The sequence below is a fragment of the Penaeus vannamei genome, chromosome 4 (assembly GCF_042767895.1).
Source record: "Penaeus vannamei isolate JL-2024 chromosome 4, ASM4276789v1, whole genome shotgun sequence".
NCBI classification, from domain to species: Eukaryota; Metazoa; Arthropoda; class Malacostraca; order Decapoda; family Penaeidae; genus Penaeus; species Penaeus vannamei.
In genome coordinates this window covers 47,156,014-47,163,513 of record NC_091552.1, presented here as the reverse complement: position 1 = coordinate 47,163,513, position 7,500 = coordinate 47,156,014, and the positions used below count along the sequence as shown (strand labels likewise).

The 7,500-nt window shown below is 37.9% G+C and overlaps 1 long non-coding RNA gene and 3 other non-coding genes across 4 annotated transcripts in view; all 4 read right to left on the bottom strand.

Moving 5' to 3' along the window:
- Positions 1-3,375: 3,375 nt before the first annotated feature.
- LOC113806245 (uncharacterized) overlaps positions 3,376-7,500 on the bottom strand; it is a 5,269-nt gene continuing 1,144 nt past the window's right edge. Inside the window, exons 3-12 of the long non-coding RNA XR_003475769.2 lie at positions 6,520-6,556; positions 5,912-5,973; positions 5,686-5,737; positions 5,244-5,295; positions 4,998-5,049; positions 4,674-4,739; positions 4,464-4,502; positions 3,989-4,039; positions 3,717-3,784; positions 3,376-3,442 (exon numbers count right to left, since the gene is read on the bottom strand). This is a non-coding gene — a long non-coding RNA (uncharacterized lncRNA). The remainder of the gene's footprint in view (positions 3,443-3,716; positions 3,785-3,988; positions 4,040-4,463; positions 4,503-4,673; positions 4,740-4,997; positions 5,050-5,243; positions 5,296-5,685; positions 5,738-5,911; positions 5,974-6,519; positions 6,557-7,500) is intronic.
- Positions 4,569-4,639, bottom strand: LOC138861659 (small nucleolar RNA SNORD18). Its single transcript, XR_011398558.1, has one exon. It is a non-coding gene; the product is annotated as a small nucleolar RNA SNORD18 (small nucleolar RNA).
- Positions 6,042-6,112, bottom strand: LOC113806252 (small nucleolar RNA SNORD18). The gene has a single exon (XR_003475772.1). It is a non-coding gene; the product is annotated as a small nucleolar RNA SNORD18 (small nucleolar RNA).
- Positions 6,621-6,691, bottom strand: LOC113806251 (small nucleolar RNA SNORD18). The gene has a single exon (XR_003475771.1). It is a non-coding gene; the product is annotated as a small nucleolar RNA SNORD18 (small nucleolar RNA).

Below are 7,500 nucleotides of genomic sequence, written 5' to 3'. Positions count from 1 at the left end.
TGGAATATTAACCTTGCCTGTACACATACACACACACACGCACACACACAAAAGAAAAACTATCGTAAATGAATACGCATGCATTCTATGAACATTATGAATAATAACAAAACTCACTGGGCATCACCATGGAATATATTGTACCATCTTTGAGGACGGACAAGGGTACAAAGTTCAAGGATAACGAGTGAGCAGAGCGGCGCTAAAGCAAAGAACTGTACGCGCGCGCGTGTGTGTTTGTGCGTGTGTGTTTGAGTGTGCGTATGTGTTTGAGTGTGCGAGAGTGTGCGAGAGTGCGTGCGAGAGTGCGTGCGAGAGTGCGCGCGAGAGAGTGAGTGTGAGTGTGAGTGTGAGTGTGTATGTGTGTGTGTGTGTGAGAGAGAGTTATGTGTGATAAAAACTTCCTATGCTATCTCGAAAAGAGAAAGAAATATACTGACAAAGAATGCAAGTCGTAAAAAAAAAATAATAAAAAAATAATAATAAAAAAATCTAGGACTACCGAGGGGCCTTAATTTCTGCTCAGGTGGGGGCGGGGATGGCACTGTGTTGCCCTCCGACACCAGCAACCCGGTGGTGGTGCTTGGTCGTACCTGGTCGTGCGTCCTACCTGCAGAAGGCCCAGGAACTGCTGGACGAAACACACACCTACGTTTCTCTGAGCAACGACACCCGAGAACACTTTGGCGACCACCTTCCATCGGCGCCTGAAGCAATTAACATCGCGTTTCCTTAGGGCGAAATTCTGCAATGGTTTAAGGGTTATTAACTCTCCCCCTCTCTCTCGTTTCTGTGAGTTATCCGCGGTTCGTATGCCGGTTCAGTTCGGTTCAGTTAGATTTGTGACGTCTAGCTTCGTCCAGGCCTCTTCTCTCGAGTGACCCGGCCTGGGGCAGCTATTTCAAACTACTGTCTCAGATGTTTTGTTTGAATCGAACGCTTAACGTGGAAGCTGGATTACCACGAGGCACTCCAGTTTCCATAGCGTAAGCATAAAACAATCTATTTACCAGTCCGGCAGCTATGGTGGTGAAGGGGGGGAGGGTGTTCCCTGTCTCAGAAATTTTGTGTTCAATCCTGTAAATAATGTAACAGGGTGGCGTTCTGCTCGCCGTAATGCTTGCGTCCCCTGTCTACCAAGTCAATCGCATCAATAATTTGCCGATCGCGGTGGTAAGTCAATCTGTGCAGTATGATTTCGCTTAATTTTGAGGAAGTGCCAGCGTCATTTGACGACCAGTCACGGGATTCAGTGACGTCACTGCACTAGCTCTGTAGCTGGTACCAATGGGAATGCATCTCTTGCGGTTTCTTTTTTGAAACCTAGCCCCAGCTGGTTCCCGGCGTCATCACTATGCAGCGTTTGGGTATGTTCTCGGCTCCTAGGAAGAACTTGTAAATCGAGAACAGGACCCAATTGCAACTGCTATATTCTACACAGGGTTTCCTAGAATATTGGTTTTGTTTACTAATACAGTACAAACAATATAGTTTTCCTCTGTACAGCTGTAAACAAGAAACTCAATATATTATCCATAAAAATAGAGAACTGTTCATAAAATTACAACAAATGCACTGCTGCTAGAGTTCAGGACAGAGTACACACACACACCATCACTACTGTACAGCGCAGCCCTGGGCCAACTCGGAGGGCGTGTAAATCTGTTCATGATATTATGAATAATTATGAACAAGAACACATCGACTGACTTTTTTTTTTTTTTTTTTTTTTTTTTACCTGATACGGGCACTGGCCTTTTGACTAACTTCCGACCGCCATAAATACTGGCAAATTTAATCTCCCCGAACTTCAAACACGGCTCGAATGTCCCTTTTGGGGATCGTTATGAACTAGCTTCGATTGATCGAGTACTGCTTGCGTAAAGAAACAATTCTCTTTTCAGTTTTTCAGAACCCTGGAAAAACTCAAAATCGGCAGACTTTACGCCTGCAACTATATCGATATTCGCCAGACTTGATTTCATTTTGCAAAAGTACGAAATGCCAAGTGAGCATGCGTAACAGGAAGTGCCGTAAGTCTAGCCTCAGAATGAAGTATTGCGGTGCCGTAAATACAGGCATGCTTTAAAACTATTACCAAATTTGTAGCTTATCACCGTCTTTCGTTTTGACAGGTATTTTGACTTCGTACTCTCCACATGACCCTGTCCTCTTCCTGGATTTCCTCATGAAACTACTTCCTCCGTTTGGAAGTTCCATATCTTGAAGACGGATTCATCGCTCTGCCGACTCTTTCCCATTCGGTATACAAGATATCGATAATCAGTGGGATGCACGCACTCTTAACATCCACTCCACGTTAGCCACTACCCAACAGCGACCTCTGCGACCGAGACTCCCCGCCACGTTGTGCAGGACGCGTCTACGTCTTTTATATAACAATTCTTCCCGAAGATGTATGGATTTATTGATACATTTCTGCGTCAACATCCAAGGTCATTCGCAGCGTATACGAAATATTGCACTAGGGCGAAGTTCTCGAGGAAAGGTCTTACAGCATTATGACCGAGTATTGACAAAAAAAAGGCAATTAGGACAAAATGGGTTAGATGTCAAATGATGTATAGAGATATAGGTTAGCGTAGTAGTGAAACGGGTTAAGAGGAAAGTCGTTCAGGGGACTAGGGGAACTAATTTTTTGTTAGTGTGCATAGGCTGGTGGAATCATACTTAATAAACCAGCTCCTAATCAATTTTTTTCCTGCCAATTCTCGCTTCCTCAAAACTGCACCAACCCGGCCACTTTCCCCATCCTTAGACATCTGCCTTCGTCTCCGTTTACATCTTCAGCCATAAATATATAATCCTGTACATTTCTAAAACTTTAATTTACTTAGTGGTTACGTATTAAATTAGGTCCAATTAAAATGGGGTACTTTCATTACACTTAATCAGTTCGAGCCGTGCAAAGACAACTTAATATTCAGCAAAATGGGCGTTCCCGGTCTTCAGACAAGCCGCCCCAACATTTACCGCCTTTCAGCCTATGGTCATTGACCTCCCGCTACACATCGGGGTCTAGTAAAACTCTTGGTCACGCTTGCTCTGGCAGTGGTGTGGATGGCCGGCATTTTCTGTTCATTACAATGACTTGCTTCAGGATGAAGCATGGCACATCCTTTTAAAAGAATTTATAGTCCACCGCCGTTAGTAAAACAAGTAAAATTTAATTTACATTCTTCGATAAAACCCAATCCTTACGCATCAAAGCCTAGTGCAAAAACTACAATGCCACTTTTGCTCTTATTTTTATTCCCTTACGTTAATTACAAGAGGTTTGGATTTCATATTGTAGAATCATTTATGAACAAGAAATGCTCTTGAAAATTTCCCTACATATAGGATAAACAAAAATTGTATAGTCAATCAATGTTTATTTGTGAGCACTGGCGGCAACTTCATGGCTACTTCTGGAACCACCCTGAAAAAATATAAAAACAAAAGTTCAGTAATTTTCCCTAGATGATGCAATCTATTTCCATGGCCTTTTATCTCAGGTGTCAAAAAGTAATCATGGTTATCATAACCCAATGCTCTGAATAAAAAGGTTTTCATCATGTGAAAATTTTGAAGGTAAAGTGAGATGAAATACTATCAGGGGTTATCAAAATTATACATTACATGGACAATTTAAGGACATGGCTGTAAACCATTAATTTTGTGCTAAGATGCTACCACAGACGAAAATAAAATACCTTGTGGCACAGACATGACGGTATAGATCAAATACCAACTCTCGCCTGCTTAATTTCTTTCAATACATCTGGAAAAAAAGAGAAAAGTTTAAGACTCCAGCCACATTGCCATAGTAAGAAATATTACAACAAGGATCTCAGATGTCAAAACGTAATCATGGTTTTCATAACCCAATGCTCTGAAAAAAGGTTTTCATCTTGTACACAATGTGGTACAATCTACACATTTTCTTGTGTAGTTCAAAGTTTATATACAATAAGCATGGTCTCACCTTTCCTCCCTTTTCAGTCCCTGGCCAATACCATCAGTGAACTCCAAATACCTAAAGGAACAAGAACAATGAATAAATAAATTTTCCTTATGTGCAGTTTATGGCCAAGATGAGAAAAGAATGTGCTTGATCAAATGTTCCGGCATAAACCTGAAGACCAGCTAAGGAGCTAATCTCCAACGATAAGTAGCCTGGATTTTGATCTAGCGTCCTTACGACCAAAGAAACAAGAATGTTAACTTGGAGATACAGAACGCCGAAAATAAACTATCAAACATGGTAGTTGCTTTTATACACACTGCAAATTGAAGTTTAAGTAAAATATACTTTGCTTTCTATCAAAAAGTACATGCTAACTATTTTTCCAAATCACAAGATGATAGTTATGTCTACAATGAGGATTTATGAACAAGCAAAAACAAAATGAACTTAGGCATTTCATGAAGTAAAGCCAAAAATATTAAAAAGCACTTACCAAAGCAAATTTAAACTTATCTTCACAAGTCATGCTCTCCTGAAAAAATAAGGCAATTCATTAATTTCCAATTATTACCAATATAGAGTGCATCAGTATTTTTCCATTATCAGACCTCTTTAGCAGAATCATTCAGATCATAAACACGGACCAAGAGGATTTACTCATCACTTTAGAAAATAAACAATCTTCCAAGTTTTGATAACTTACCAATATGACAAGCCCTGACACCTTGCAATTTAGTCAAATTGGTAGCCTTGAAATATCACCAGCATCCTGCAAAATAAAATTCCAATATAATACAAGCATGAAAAATATACAATCTTAAATCTTTTAAAAACCAATCAGACCTCTTTAGCAGAATCATTCAGATCATAAACACGGACCAAGAGGATTCACTCATCACAAATACAGATGCAGTTTCCTTGAAATATGGTTACATTAATTATCACATTAAATATTCTAATAAAGCAAGTTTATTTTAATCCAATGATTGTCAATTTTCATATTACAAAATTACTTGCAAGGCCATACCTTGTGAAACTTTAATATACCAATTCTGCTTGCACATTTCCTTTCATCATATCTGAAAAAGTAAAAGGCATTTTTAATTTGTCAAAATTACCAGAGATATACTTCCTACACAGAATATTTCAGGTGTCAAAAAGTAATCACGGTTTTCATAACCCAATGCTCTGAAAAAAAGGTTTTCATCCTGTACACTGTGCCACAATCTACACAATAATTTACAAGTACATCTAGTACAAATGCAATATTTACCTTCAAACCACTTTCACATTCACTGACCAACATCAGACAAGAAACCCAATGCCTGAAAAAGTAAAATAAATACATTAACATGCAATTCTGGGTTTTAAGATCAGCGATGAAAATGCACCATCAAATGTTCCGGCATAAACCTGAAGAATAGCTAAAAGAGCTAATCCCCAACGATAAGTAGCCTGGATTTTGATCTAGCGTCCTTACGACCAAAGAAACAAGAATGTTAACTTGGAGATACAGAACGCAGGAAAAACTTGCACATTAAACAAGTTACTTGTAATATCTGTTTAAACAAATTTAAAATCCAATTATATTCATGTTTTGCCTACTTCACTTTTATAATTGAGACAAAATGCTAAAGATTAACAAAGGATCTTATTCAATACCATTGAGTAAATTATTTCACCTTCAGATTATTACATCTGAAAGGAAAACTTACCAAATTGAGTATCCTTTCAAAAGTTGGACATTGAAATCAGGATAACCATTTCCTGAAAATTTAAAATGGGAAATTAATAACTAATTATGAACATGTATATAACACCCATCTCCCAAATTATTATCAGACCTCTTTAGCAGAATCATTTAGATCATAAACACGGACCAAGAGGGTTTACTCATCCCTTTATATTTTGCTCGGGTTGGGGAAAGTGGGTGCAACTTACCTAGAGGAAACTCCTCGCCTCTTCTGCACGTCATGTTGATAGCACAGGAACCACACTAGCTCCTGCAAAATTGCAACAACATTCACTATAACAAGCATAAAATTTCAATCTCTTTTTAAACTAAATTCTTAAATTCAGACCTCTTTAGCAGAATCATTTAGATCATAAACACGGACCAAGAGGATTCACTCATCATAAATGTTATTCAAGGTGTTGGACAGTCACCTATAAATGATTATAAGTGTTGGGTAACAAATTACATGTGATTTGCAATGTAAACACTTAAAATTCTTAACACGAGAATCTTAGTAGCTAATTTTGGCTTTTAACAAATCAAAATTTCTATTTCCACTCAATTTAAGCAATAATGGATATAAATTAATAAATATACCGCAAGTTCAAATAAAGGGCAGTAAACTCATTTCAAGTAATATAGTTGTGCACAAATAAGTGTTTAGAGTAAGCAAACTGGAGTTCCTTGAAATCAAAAGGACTCCCGATTTTCTAAAAGGAGGCCAGAAGACAAGCCATTCTAAATACCATTTTTCATTCCATATTCAAAATTAAATTTCCCAATCCCATAGTAAATAAATACAGTATGAACTCACCATCCAAAAACTCGAACTCCAACAGGACCAACCTCCTCTGCAAAAAAGACAATCTATAATCATTATGCAAAACAAAACATCATTCAATATTTAAAAAACAAATTATCAGACCTCTTTAGCAGAATCATTCAGATCATAAACACGGACCAAGAGGATTCACTCATCATATTAAGCATTTGATACAACTTATCTAAAATCCTATTTTTCAAAGATTTCCAGATAATACTTTCCATAATCAAAACGACCATGTAGGAGCCTTGGTCTTAGAAAATTACATCTTAGAAGAAATAACTAATAAAAAATAAAAGATGAAAAGATGAAATAATCTAATGGGTAAATATCTGCTTTAACCCGTATACATCTTGAAACGGATACACTAATACTAGTACTTTTAGAATATACACCAACAGGTGTGGAGGAACTAGATCTCACCCCATCCCCCCTCCCCCAGTTCAGAAGATTGCGACCAGTCACTCGTGCAACATCTAAAAGTCCTAACACTTTACCGACTTAATTAATCTAATGAAGGCCTCATTCACTTACAGAGCGAGAATCAAATCCTACCTAGGCCTTCTAGAAAAGGACACTTCTGATTTTATAAAGACGCTCATTTCTTCTAATTCAATAAACTAGTTCCCCAATGTTTAATCAACCTTTGATAGTCACGACAATTTGGAAAATTTGGCCATTATAACTAAGGCAAGAGAAATGGCCTGTATTAAATTCTATCAATCAATATAGGCTTTGCCCTTCACTCTCTCGCAACAGCCAACAAATCTTAAAATCCACATTGCGCAATACATCTCAGAAAAATTCAAATAAATGGTTTAAGAGGCCTACATGCTCTATCTACCTATAATACACTGGATTACAGGATAAACTTTTCAACGTGAAAAAACAGGTTTGCAGACAATCTTTAGTTTCAATTTACTCCCCCACCCTGCACTTTTTTTTTTTTTTTATACATATTCCTTGGCTTCC